The sequence below is a fragment of the Otolemur garnettii genome, unplaced genomic scaffold (genome assembly GCF_000181295.1).
Source record: "Otolemur garnettii isolate 467f Iridium unplaced genomic scaffold, OtoGar3 scaffold00032, whole genome shotgun sequence".
In the NCBI taxonomy this organism is placed as follows: Eukaryota; Metazoa; Chordata; class Mammalia; order Primates; family Galagidae; genus Otolemur; species Otolemur garnettii.
Window position 1 is genome coordinate 12192381 of NW_003852427.1, and position 14559 is coordinate 12206939.

A 14559-nucleotide genomic window follows, 5' to 3' on the forward strand; every position below is an offset into this window, starting at 1 on the left:
AAAAGAAAAGAAAAAAAACGAAATAGGCATACTCATCCAGCCAGTGTATTTGCTTTGTTACTCACTACCTGCCATATGCTTCCTGTTCCGCACCTCTCTTCATGCACTTCCAGCTGCTTAATTTGCCCTTCTTTCTGTCTACCCATTTATCTATAATGATACATATTTATGATAGGTTTGACACCCACTTATTCTAGAAAACATTTTCCAAAATGCTGAAAGTATGGCATCTACTCATTTTTCCCAGTAGCTGAATTAAAATCATAAAAAGAACCCATGTCATCTGCTAGCTTTTCAAAGGCTGTTCTGAGTCCTTCTCTCTGGTGTCTTCCTCCATGTCTCTGCGTTATTAAATAAGACTCTGCTGCATCTGGGACAAAGTAGGATCTTAGTAACTACATATAGATCAGAAGTGCTAAACATAAGTAATTGATTATATTATGTATACACCAAAACGCTGCAATATATGTATTCTTATTGTTTACTCAGTGCTTAACAAAAGAACTAAGAATGTCTAATATAAGTAAAACTGGATTGTTAGAAGTGAAGTTCCAATTCATCTTTTACTGAACAGATTAAGTCATATTCTGCCAAGTATTATGTTGGGGTGAAGGGAGTAGACTTCCCCTGCCTCCATTTTTGAACCATTAATTGATGTATGCTATACATGCAGAAAAAGATGCAAATTACATGTGCATACCTTGCTGAATTTTCATAAGCTGCTGTTCCCACAAAATCATCACTCATATCAAGAAATCATAATTATTACTAGCCCTTCAGAAGGCCCGGCTAGTTTTTCTATGTTTTAGTAGAGATGGGGTCTCGCTCTTGCTCAGGCTGGTCTCAAACTCGTGAGCTCAAGCAGTCCACCTGCCTCGGCCTCCCAGAGTGCTAGGAGTGCTAAGAGTATAGGCATGAGCCACCTTGCCTGGCCTTGCCTTGCCTGGCCAATAAAGAGATTTTTTTTTTTTTTTTTAACGTGGCTCCTGCCCTGAAGGCAAACACAGAACAGTCAGTTCTTTTTTAAATGTTCTTGCTTTATCAAATAGCTGCATATCAACTTTGACTCAGATTATTATTTTCCCATATTTATTGTACTTGTGATGGTTCAAAATACTTTTGCCTCAAATATTCACAGGCTGTTATAACTGCATCCTACACCTGTAGTTCTGAGTCACTGATTAGAACCATCACTTTCTATGTAGTTTTGAGATCAAATCAGTATTATTTTCTCTGGAATTTGGGTTAAGATTCATAGTAGATAACGAAGAAAAGCATTTTATCAGTGAAAGTGACACTTTTAAACTGTAACACTTCTTAACAAAGTGGAAATTGCTTATAACAAAATGGAGTGGATACAATCGTAGAGAAATTGGATTCAGAGCTATAATGTCTCCCATTTCCCACCCACTCACATGGTCAAGGATGTTTGTTGAAGCATTTCTAAAAGTAAAAGGTTGGAAAGCATCTTCGTTACCAATGTGAATACTTAAATAAATCATAGTCTACCATGGACTATTATAAAACATGAAAGGCATGTTTTCAAAAATAAGGAAACTTTCTTACTTGGTGCTAAGTAAAACTATGTATAGCAAAGACCAATTTTATTGAAAAAAAAGTATGTTTTCATACACATGTGCATAAAGGAAAGACTCGAAATTCATCACATATTGGCCCTGAATGGTATGCTTGAGAACAATTTAAATTTTCTTGTCTTCAAAATTTTTTAAATCTTATATATTACTTTTCAAAAATCAGAAAATAACTACATAGGATCTTTTTTTTTTAAAGGACATACATGGTAGATAATTCATCCTGTGACATCCTAGAGGAAATTATACACAATACATGTTTTAGGCAAGAGGTTAGCAGAACTCTACACAACAGCAGCAAGATCACAAACTTCCATAATGATCTCCTTGTAATAATGGAATTTTCAGTGCAAGAAAAACTAATGTCATCTCATCTAATTTTCTATGCAGGAATCCCCAAAGGCAACAGCCTCTGCACCCCAAAATGGTCTTTTAGCCTTTGTTGGAACAGGCCCCATGAAGAGAACCTCAGTGTTCCCGAGTTGGCTCTGGAACACTTGGCTAGCATGTTTCCTAATATTTATGTGTAATTTGTGTCTTGGTACTTCTGTGCAGTGGTTCTAGTTCTGCCAGCTTGTGGCCACATAGAGCAAGAGTAATCTTCAATACAGGTGTCATTTAAGTGGACAATTAGCTATGTTTTGACAGGTGCATAGACCCACAAAATCATCTCCACAATCGAGATGTAGAACATTTTACTACCTTCTAAAGTTTCTTTGTGTCCTTTTGCATTTCATCCCTCCTTTCACCTATATTCCAGACAATCATTTACCTCCTGTCACCACAGATTAGTTTACAGGTTCTATGATTTCATATAAACGGAATCATACAGTGCTGTATGTAGTTTTTTTAAACTGTCTTTTACAGTAAAAACCTTAAATTTTTCTTTCACTTTTATGAAGCAGTTTTATAACATACATTCTTTACTTTTATGGAGCCATCATAAAAGATGTTTCAGACTTCCTGTTGAGAGAATTAACTGGTTAGTGGAGATTGTTTATGTATTTTATAAGTGAGCCTGTTCATGCCTCACTTAAAAAGTAGTATTGGACTATAACTCTTGAGGCATTTTCAAGCTTTAATATTGTAAAAGTCTACATAATGTTTCCAGTTACTATTCAAAGATAATTTTGTATATTTGCTTAAAAATAAGTGACTATAAAAGAAATTCAGTAGGTTTTAAGGTGATTTAAAAAAAAATTTTTTATAGTTTCCTAATTCTTCCTGGAAATAGCAGTGTACACTTAATTACTTAATGGTTTTTCACATAATAGAAACATCATGGCCGCCTTCTTTTCTTTATTTTTTCCTTTCTTTTTTTCTTTTTTTTTTTTTTTAAGAGACAGTCTTACTATGTTGCCCAGGGTCTCTATGTTGCTCAGATTGGCCTCTAACTCCTGGACTCAAGCAATCCTCCTGCCTCAGCCTCTCTAGTAGCTGGGACTACAGGTATGTGCCACGAAACCCAGCTCAGCTTTGTCATTTTAAAATTAAAGTGGCAAAGAAATACTTATAAAAATAATATGGGAGTTCATAGGGTTGTTTCATTCCGTAGGAAGAAAACCTCCTTGAGTGGAATCTAAGGGGTAAAATGAACCTCAAATTTTATATATATATATATATATATATATATATATGTATGTATATTTAAATTTATTTATTTTTGCAGTTTTTGGCCAGGGATAGGTTTGAACCCACCACCTCTGGCATATGGGGCTGGCGCCTTACTCCTTTGAGCCGCAGGCGCCGCCCCTCAAATGATATTTTAAGCATAACAGCTATAATCAAATAGAAATGGTGGTGACATCTACATTTTTACCTCTTGATTTTTTTATCGTTCTAAGCCACACCACATTGCAGATCAGCCTTTCTACTGAGACCAAGTTCTATTGAGATTAAAATTTGTAGTAGTAGGCAGAACACTTCAGTGTCTAGTTGCTTGTCTTTGGTCAAACCCTGGCTTTCGCAGAATATTATCTGGGGACAGACACAGCTTAGAGAGACTGAATTTTAAATCTTGAGTTGTTTTTCTGGACTTTCAAATCTCATGCAATAAGACCAGCAGAAGAAGGTATATAAAATTTTCTCTTATGTCAATAGCAGTAATACAACCTCAGATTGTAGTGCTGCTTTTTCATATTGAGATAAACCCCCTCACAGTATTTTTTTTTTTTAAAGCACATTCTTGCTTTGGGTTTCTAGTGCATAATCTGTGCAGATACTATCCTTGGTGTGAGGGTCATATAATTCTTTTTTTGTTGTTTTTGTTCCACTCATATGTAGTTCTTATTTCTCTCTTCATTTTTGTTTTGAAAACTTTCTTCTGGGCCAGCCTCAGTGGCTTACTCCTATAATCCTAGCACTCTGGAGGCTGAGGCTGGTGAATCACCAGAGCTCAGGAGTTTGAGACCAGCCTGAGTAAGATCAAGACTTTGTCTCTACTATAAATAGAAAAACTAGCCAGGAATCATAGTGAGCACCTGTAGCCCCAGCTACCTGGGAGGCTGAAGCAAGATTTCTTGAGCTTTTCAAGGTTGCTGTGGGCTGTTTTGCCATAGCACTCTATCTAGGGTGACACAGTGAGTAACTGTCTCAAAACAAAACAAAACTTTCTTCTGTAAGCACTACTTCTGAGATAAGAAAGGACTATTTGGTTTATTCAGGGTTAGATAAAAAAATTAAATCTGTAATTCTTAGTTTAGTAATGGATAAGCAAAATTCCCCCTTTTTTCTAAAGAGATTCCATAGACATATAAAATAAATCATAATAAAGAATATCTCTAATTCTAGGGCTGTAGTAAGATTATAATCAAGCATCTGGAGTCTAAAGAAAATAAATAAATAAATTCTGTATCATTATATTTGCTATTCTACATTGTTAAGTATTAGAATATACTTGGAGATAGTGACCTTATTTAATAGCTTCTTTCATTGTTTTATTGAATTTGGGAAGGGGCTGAACACTATTGATAGACTGTTTTCATAAAAATAGCATGCAAATAAAGCATGGCACCTTTCATTTTGACCATTTTTAGTTGTGTTTAAGGTTGATGGGAAAACTGTATATCTGTACCCTGTATAGCCTTGGAACCCCTCAACCTTACTTTAAATTCTTTTCTTAGTAAAGCAGAAAATGTGCAGTTCCCAGCCCATGTAAAGCTGAGAAGGTCTTGAATGATGCATGTTGAGGAAACTTGGTTACTGATACTGCTGGCAATTTACATAGGTCTTAGTGCCAAAGAATTAAAGACTCTTGAGTTTTCTTAAGAGACCAGCTTTTAAAAAGTTAAGTATGTTTCCTTTTTATAGTGACCTGAGCTCTCAAAGGTAAAGAGAAAGTTGATTGACTGCCCAGCTTGTAAAGTAGTCAACCATTTACATTCATTTGTATCCTCAGAGAATACTCTGTGGCTCTTCTTAGAGAAGTGAACACATTATGACCAATTAACTCTGGAAAGTGAGTGCCATGGAAAAATTTTACATAGTGGCTTTCTTAGGAACCAGAATTGCCTTTCCTGTATGTGCCTAGAGTCCAAGTCCAACAAAGACTGTGCCCTTGTGCCAGTCCTTTCATAATGAATCAACCAATTGCTCATTGTGTTCTTGTGGAGGAGGGGGATAACATTCCTTTATGATCCCCAGTTTAGATCAGCTTACCACCCAAAGCATGATATTTGATTACCCTTATTATGTTTCTTTGCATAGCTACAAATGTTACTAATGGCGTGGCCTTATCTAGCTATTATAAAAAATCCACATCTATGCTGCCTTACTGTCAGTGCTGTAAAAGGCCCTATTGCTAAGCGCTGTGGTAATATGAGCCCTTGAGAATGAGTAGCACTTGGGCATAGGTGTGCTTTACAGATGCACACATCTTAAAACTCCTGAACATTCCACTGAGTGCCCCACTACCTGCTTTTTCTTCTAAATGCTGATTTTAATCTCTAAAGCTCCCTGTGTCTGGGCCTGAATTGCTTTCAGAATTATAAAAGGTTACCGGCCACTTCTAACCATGATTTTTTGTTGTTGTTAGAACTGAGGTTTTTAGGGGGTTCCTTTTTTCCCCCGTTCAAATGTTTTCAACTTAGTTCTCAGCCTTACAGAGTGGATGAGAGAGATACTATCATAAACTACTAAAAATAAATGGTGGAAGAATTCTTATCCCTCTACTCACTCCGGCAGAGGTGGGAAGTTGAGTTGTTTCTTCCTCCAAAACTCTGAACAGTGTCCCCTATGCTTTTTAAATTTTTAACTCTCATCATTAAAAACATGTTGTACATATACTGCTTGCAAGGTATGTATTTTATATTTATTATTATGGTCTACTTAGTGTATATATTATATGCTAGAGCATATATAAAAGTTAAAAGATTAAGATGAGGCTCAGTGCCTGTAGCTCAAGTGGTTAAGGTGATAGCCACATACACCAGAGCTGGCATGTTCAAATCCAGCCTGGGCCTGCCAAACAACATTGACAACTACAACCAAAAAGTGGCCAGGCATTGTGGTGGGCACCTACTTGGGAAGCTGAGGCAAGAGAATTGCTTAAGCCCAGGAGTTGGAGATTGCTGTGAGCTGTGATGTCACAGCGCTCTACCCAGGGTGACAGCTTGAGGCTTTGTCTCAAAAAAGAAAAAAAAAAGATTAAGATGATTGTTAAAATTTATTATTTAGAAGAATATTATAATATCCTAAACTATTATAATAGGGTACAGTATACATACAAGATACTGCCTATTGTTAATGATGGTGAGTATAATTTATTTTACATAATCTTGAAAATTTTTAATTTTTGCTCAATTTATGTTCACATTTGCTCCTGTTTTGTTTTCTGATAGAGCTGGTGAGCACTCATACTAAGATTAGAGGTGTCAGTTCTGCTCTTTTCTTGTGCTTGTGTGATTAGTATTTTGTTTTTCAGTCCCTAATTTCTTAGCAGTTATTTTTTAAAACTATTTGCCCCTTTAGTGATGGTAGATTTGGTATCAGCTGGTTTATATAATCTATTAATCCACCAAACCAGGGATACACACACTGTAGGATGTCATAAATGTTGGAAGTAAAAAAGGAATGCTAGTCCAGTCTATCTTGGAATATCTCTTTAATGGTTGTGCGTGGGATCATGTCCTAAGGACCAAGTTAGGATTCTCCTGAAAATATACATGTTAAATATTTGTAAAGCTAGTTTTATTTTAAAATAAACACAAGCCATTCTAGCATTTACTTCCTGTACTCTGGTAGAGAGACTGGTGTCCTTGTTGACTCTGTTGTCCGTTCTAAATAGATGAGGGTGGGTGTGGCTTCAGTTTTATCCTAAAAAGAGGGTTGGACTAGATGACTTTTAGGTGTTTTTTGTGATGAGGGGATTTTTAACCCATTTAGCCCCCCTCACCTTTTTTTTTTTTTTTTTTTACCAATACGTGCCTGTTAACTCACCTACTTAAGTTAACACTCATTGCTTGGAAGTTGTTGTTTCTGTAAGAATAGTATTCAGAAATAATGACTGACAAATTAGGATTCGCTTTTTAAGCCAAGATTTTGGAGCTATCAATTTTGTTATATTCAAACCAGATTGTTAAAAGCCTCCTTACTCTTTAAGGCCCATCAAACTTAAAGTTTACCATCTTAGGAAAATCTTAGTCAGAACCCATGTTTGAAGTATTTTCTCCCTCTGTTTCTTCCTATAGAATTCTGTTTATACATTAATCAGTGGTCTTGAATTATGGTTATATGTGTATGTGTTTGCCTTTCCTGAGTTACAACTGTTTATTACTAAGTTTCATAACAGCAAGACTTGCTGATTAACTAGCTATTTTTCACTGAAGATGCTGGAGAATGCTGTTGAGAATATTAAGGACATGTCCTCCAAGAACTTATTTAAATATATTTTCTTCCCAAAGGAACTTTTATGGAAAACCTGAGGTTAAAGGTCTTAGCATGGAGCCCATGGATTTCTAGAAGTTCCATTGATGGACTTTCAGGTGGGGTGTGTATCCATAACTCTCTTCCCCCGAAATCATGTGCAAAATTGAGATCTAGCTTTATTTTTCTGGTAGAAGGGTTCATAGCCTCAAAAAGGGTAAAAATCAAAAGACCTTTAAGAATCAGTGCTACTTGGCAGTGCTCATAGCTCAGTGGGTAGGGTGCCAGCCACTTATACTGAGGCTGGCAGGTTCGAACCCAGCCTGGCCCAGCTAAAACAATGACAACTGCAACAACAACAACAAAAACAGCTGGGTGTTGTGGCAGATGCCTATAGTTCCACCTACTTGGGAGGCTGAGGTAAGAGAATCACTTAAGCCCAAGAGTTTGAGGTTGCTGTGAGCTGTGATGCCATGGCACTCTACCGAGAGCAACATAATGAGGGTCTGTCTCAAAAAAAAAAAAAAAAAGTGCTACCAAGGAGTATAGGATAGGCTCTTTAAATGTAACCTTTTGAGGCTCGGCACCTGTGGCTCAAGTTGCTAAGGCACCAGCCACATACACCTAAGGTGGCGGGTTTGAATTCAGCCCGGGCCTACCAAACAACAATGATGGCTGCAGCCAAAAAAAAAAATAGCCAGGCATTGTGGCGGGTGCCTGTGGTCCCAGTTACATGGGAGGCAGAGGCAGGGGACTCCCTTGAGCCCAGGAGTTGGAGGTTGCTGTGAGCTGTGATACTACAGCACTTTATTCAGGGAAATAGCTTGAGGCTTTGTCTCAAAAAAAAAAAAAGTAACCTTTTGTTCATTTTAATTTATGTTAACTTTTCAACCCAATTTTCATTTTTGTATGTTTCAGCTCTGTATAGTAGTAGTTCATGACCTTACTTTGAAAAATAGTAGTATTGTTAGCAATACTTAATACCATACCCCTGAATGAATCTGCCAGGCTTTATTCTTTCTTATATATTCATGACATTATCTTGCTTATGAGGGATAGTAACCTTTTCAAACTCATTACTTCTTGTTGAATATAACAAACAAATAGTGTTTTACTTTTTAGAAAAAAGGGAGAATTTGGGGTTAAATTAGAATTGAGAAAGTAAAAAGAGTCACATACAGAATTGTTTGGAAAACGTCTGTACTGAGTCATCTAATTTCAATGTCTACTTAAAAGAAGCTCAGATCTCTTTCTTGAATATCATGTAGGAAGATGATACCCTGGTTCCCTTGAGAACCTATTTCATGACTTTATTGCTTTTGGCCTTTCAAGAATCAGTGGGACTGGGATTCAGGCACATTGAAATTAGTACCAGCTGTGACAGTTACCAGTGGATGACCTAAGCTACATAGGTCGATCTCTCTGAGTCCGTTTCCTTGTGTGAAGAAATGGGAATAGGGTGGGTTGAGCAGCAGAACTGAAATATCATTATGCGTGTATAACTACACATAGTAGTTTATATAGTGTAATAGAATTGTCTTCCCATTTTACATACAAGGAAACAGGTAATACAATTGTAGTATAGACAGTATTGTACTATTTTCAGTTCTGTTGCTTAATTCTCTGGGTAATGTTAAATTGGATGTAATAGTACATCTGAAAGTGCTATGGAAATTAGCACTTAAATGTGAGACTTAATTTCTCTTAATAATTATACAGGTTACTTGTAATACCAGGGTGGTCTTCCTTAGTCTGCTTAGTCTGTGGTTTGAAGGCACTATGAAGAATCAGTTTTTGTTTTTTTTTTGCGACAGAACCTCTAGCTGTCCCCCTGGGTAGAGTGCTGTGGCATCAGAGCTCACAGCAACCTCCAACTCCTGGGCTCAAGCGAGTCTCCTGCCTCCGCCTCCCAAGTAGCTGGGACCACAGGCGCCTGCCACAATACCTGGCCATTTTTTGGTTGCAGCCATCATTGTTGTTTGGCGGGCCTGGGCTGGATTTGAACCCGCCACCTTAGGTGTATGTGGTGGTGCCTTAGCCACTTGAGCCACAGGTGCCAAGTTGAAAAATCAGTTTTAAGCTTATTTTTTTTCTTTCACAAAGTTTATGTCATTATGATTACCTAAGATTAAAATCTGTAGTGAATTTGCCCTGGGACACTCATGAACTGAAGGAATAGACTTAAAGGTAAAACCTGTCACATTATGGAAGAGTGAAAACATGAACCTTGAAACACTTGTTTGAATTGTGTTTCAGTATGACCTTAGTTGTTTTGATATGATGCTAGTGACTACTAGCTCAGTGGTATTAAACAAATTGGTTGACCTTAGCTTGGGTTTATCAGTAAAAATAGATAAAACAAATACTGCTTTGGGGGATTATTATAAGGATTAGAAGTAATTTCTGTGAAGTGTCTGGCACATATTTAGCAGAGTTCTGACCAGCACATGTGTGTGTGAGGAAACTACCTGGAGCCCTATGAAAGAACCATCTGAAAATTAGAAGGAATAGTGTTTGGCACTCACACCAGACCAGAAGTAGTGCCTATTCTCCCAGACAGACTGCAAAAAAGATGTAATAATGCACAAATTCTTGGGTCCTCAGAAGCATCTTGTTGCCTCAATAGTAGGGAATAATAATTAGCCTTTAGACATTGTGGCTTCTCAACCTTAGCACTATAGAAATGTTAGATTTGGTGATTCTTTATTGTAAGAGATCTCCTGCATATTATAGGATTTTTAACTATGTCCCTGGCCTCCCCATACTTGATTCCAGTAACACCTCCTCTGCTGTGAAGGTAAAAAATGTCTGCAGGCATTGCTAGATGTCCTCTGGGGAGCAGAGTCATCTCCTGTGGAGAACCATAACCCTAAACTAAACTCTGCTCCAGTTCTACCTAATAAAACTTAAAAGCAAGAAGCAAGGATTAACCTCTTTCCAAGTAATTTAACTGTTTCCAAGAACAAAGATAGAGAATAGTTATAGGGCATTTTTTTCAGAACTGAAAAGTGACCATTCTGAAATTATATGGAATCTCAAAGACTTTGAATAACCAAAGTAATCTTGAAAAAAGAAAAAAGATTAAGTTAGAGGTCTTATATTTCCTGTACTTTGAAACATAGTACAAAGCAACGGTCACCAAGATGGTATAATACTAGGATAAAGAAAGATATGCAGGGTGGCCATAAAGCTTGTTTGAAATTTAAAACAGTGTGCAATTTCAACGAACTTTATGGCCACCTTGTAGTATACAGACAAGTGGAACAGAATAGAGAGTCCGTAAACTCACTCCTGTGTAGATGGCCAAATGGTTTTTGACAAAGGTCTCAAGATTGATATAAAGGAGAAAAGCCAGTCTCTTCAACAAATGGTGTTCAGAAAACTGGATAAGCAAAAGAATGAAGTTGAACCCTTATCTTATACCATATATGAAAATTAACTCAAAATGGATTAAAAATCTAAAAGTAAGATCTAGAACTATTAAGCTCATAAGAGAAAACATAGGATAAAAGCTTCAGGACATCAGATTTAGCAATGATTTCTTTCTTGGATATGGCACCAACAAAAGTAAAAATAGGCTGGGTATAGTGGCTCATGCTCTGTAATCCTGGCCTCCCAAAATGCTAAGGCAGGAGGGTCGGTTGAGGCAAGGAATTTAAGACTGGCTTGAGTAACACAATAAGACTTCATCTCTATAAAAAATTAAAAATTAGCCAGGGCGGGTAGCATGTGCCTGTAGTCCCAGCTGCTTGAGAGGCTGTTGAGGCATGAAGATCACTTGAGCCCAGGATTTTGAGGCTACAATAAGTTATGATGATGCCACTTTCAGTCTGTCTGGAAGAATAGGCACTACTTCTGGTCTGGTGTGAGCGCCATGGCACTCTACCGAGGGTGACAAAATAAGACTCTGTCTCAGAAAAGACTCCCTTACTAGCCTGAGTAAGGGAGACCATGTCTCAAAGGAAAAAAAAAAAAAAGGACTATATCAAACTTAAAAACTTTTGCATATCATAGGAAACAAGAGTGAAAAAGCAGCTTACAAGACTGGGGAAGATATTAGTAAATCATATCTGATAAAAGGATAATATTCAAAATATATAAGGAATTCTATAATGAAACAGCTGAAAAATACCAACTTAATTAAATGGGCAAAGAACTTGAATAGACATATTCCAAAGACAACCCACAAATGACCAACAAGCATTTGAAAAGATGATCAATATTACTACAGATGGTCCCTGACTTATCATAGTTCAACTTACAATTTTTTGCCTTTAGGATGACGAGAAAACATTGTGACCCATAATTAGAGCAAAGAAAAAAACTTATCAAAACTGACCTACAGGCTCAGCGCCTGTAGCTCAGTGGCTACAGCCAGATGGCTACTAACAAACACTTCAGAAACAAGTACTTCCAATTCTATACAAGCTCCTTCAGACAATTAAAGAGGAGGGAATACTTTCTACTCATCAGTGGGATCAATTTTTTAAAAGAGATGTGGTCTTGCTCTGTTGTCCTAGTGGGAGTGTAGTGGCCCAATCATAGCTCACTGCAGCCTCAAACTCCTGGGCTCAAACAATACTGCTGCTTCAGCCTGCTGAGTAGCTAGACAACAGGCATGTGCCACCTCACCTGACAAATCAAAAAAAATTTCTTTAGAGATGAAGTCTTGAGCCATGTACATGGCAAGGCCAAAAATATTCTGATGCTAATACCAGATAAAGACATTACAAGAAAACTGCAGATCGATATCCTTTTGTGAATCTATATTCAGAATTTCTAAACAAAATGTTAACCAAATTGAATCTAACAATGCATAAAAGGAATAATATCACCAAGAGGAGTTAATTCCAGGAATATAAGGTTGTTTTAACATTTGAAAGGTAATCATAATTCACAATATCACCAAACACAACTAGGGCTAGGCATGGTGGCTCACTCCTGTAACCCTAGCACTCTGGGAGGCTGAGGTAGGTAGATAGTTTGAGTTCAAGGTTTTGAGACCAGCCTGAGCAAGAGCAAAGCCCCATCTCTGAAACTAGCTGGGTGTTTTGGTGGGTGCCTATAGTCCCGGCTACTCAGAAGGATCGCTTGAGCCCAGGAGTTCAAGGTTACTGTGAGCTATGATGCTACAGCACTTTACCGAGGGCAACAAAGTGAGACTCTGTCTCAAAAGCAAAAATAAAAGTGAACAAAACTATATAATTATTTCAGAGACACAGAAAAAGCATTAATAATCTAACATCCATTGTTGATTTTTAAAAAATCTGAAGTAGAAATAAGCGGGAACTTCCTCAATCTGATACAGGACCTACAAGAGCTACTAGGACTAGTAAGTGAATCCTAGTACTAACAGGGTTATACAAAAATGAATTGTTTTTCTGTTTAGTAGCAACCATCAGAAATTTAAATTAAAAAATAACTCTTATGGCGCTGTGCCTGTAGCTCAAGTGGCTAAGGCGCCAGCCACACACACCTGAGCTGGCGGGTTTGAATCCAGCCTGGGCCTGCCAAACAACAATGACAACTCCAATCAAAAAATAGCCAGGTGTTGTGGCGGGCACCTGTAATCCCAGCTACTTGGGAGTTGGAGGCAAGAGAATCACTTGAGCCCAGGAGTTGGAGGTTGCTGTGAGCTGTGATGTCACAGCATTCTACCCAGGGCAACAGCTTGAGGCTCTGTCTGAAAAAAGAAAAAGAAAAGAAAACAAAAAAATTCCCCCCCAAACCTCTTACAATAGCTTAAAAAAAGTAGGGTTCATTGGAGAAAAGATAAGCAAGACCTGTACACTGAACCTATTAAACTTTGTTGAACTGTGCTCTCTTTGGCAGCTCATATACTAAAATTGGAGCCATACAGGGATTAGCATGGCCCTTGCACAAGGATGACACACAAATTCGTGAAGTGTTCCATATTTTGCTCTTCCTGGGAAGGTCATTTCACTACTTGCAGACTAGGAGCTAAGGAAACAATGTGAGAAGAAGCAAAATGGGTACCACCTAATATTGAACTTATGACTTAAAACATTTTTCTGAAGCTAAATTAAAAGATTTAAGTAAACCAAGATGTAGGTACCATGTTTATGAACTCTCAATATTGTTAAGGTGTTAGTTCTCCAAAATTGATTCATAGATTCAGAGTAATCCCAGTCTAAATCCCAGAAGTCTACCTGGTAGAAATTGACAACCTGATTCTGCAAATGACCTAGAATTCCCCAAACTACTTTGGATAAAACAGACTTGGAGGACTAACACTACTTAACTTTTAGACAGATTATAAAGCTACAGTAATTAACAACTGTTGTATTTACATAAAGATAGATCAGTAGAACAGAATAGTCTATAAATAGACTCACACATATGGACAACTGAATTTAATGAAGATATAAAAGCAATTCAGTGGAGAAACAATAATCTTCCTCAAATGGTGCTAGAAAATCAATGTTCACAAAACATTGATTCATACCTTATACCATAAACTCCACAAAGATTGTAATCAGTTCTAGAAATGCAAAACTTCTGGAAGAAAAGAGAAAAATTTTGTGACCTTGAGTCTGATAACAATTTCTTAGATTCAACATTGAAGGCATGGTCTATTATAGAAATAGTTAATAAGCTGGACTTCATCAAAATTTAGAAGTTCTAGGCCAGGCACGGTGGCTTACGCCTGTAATCCTAGCACTTGGGAGGCTGAGCCAGATGGATTGCCTAAACTCATGGGTTGGAGACCAGTCTGAGCCAGAGCAAGACCTTGTCTCTAAAAATAGCTGGGGATTGTGGCAAGCACCTGTAGTCCTAGCTCCTTGGGAGATTGAGACAAGCGAATTGCTTGGGCCCAAGAATTTGATGTTGCTGTGAGCTGTGACACCACGGTACTCCTCCGAGGGTGACAAAGAAAGACTCTGTCTCAAGAGAAAAAAAAAAAAGTTAAGGATACATACACCATGATTTCCAGCTATTCTATTTTAGGAATTTACTGAAGAAAAATGAAATGTACATGTCCACACACAGACTTGTATACAGTTGTTCATAGCACCTTTTTGGTAATAGCCCAAATTTATAAATAACTAAAATGTCTTTGTGATTTGTTCATTCAAAAGAATGC

General features: G+C 37.4%; 1 non-coding gene across 1 annotated transcript; it reads left to right on the forward strand.

The window, feature by feature from the left end:
• Positions 1-13270: 13270 nt before the first annotated feature.
• On the forward strand, positions 13271-13374 carry LOC111725181. Its single transcript, XR_002773310.1, has one exon. It is a non-coding gene; the product is annotated as a U6 spliceosomal RNA (small nuclear RNA).
• The last annotated feature ends 1185 nt before the right edge of the window (positions 13375-14559 follow it).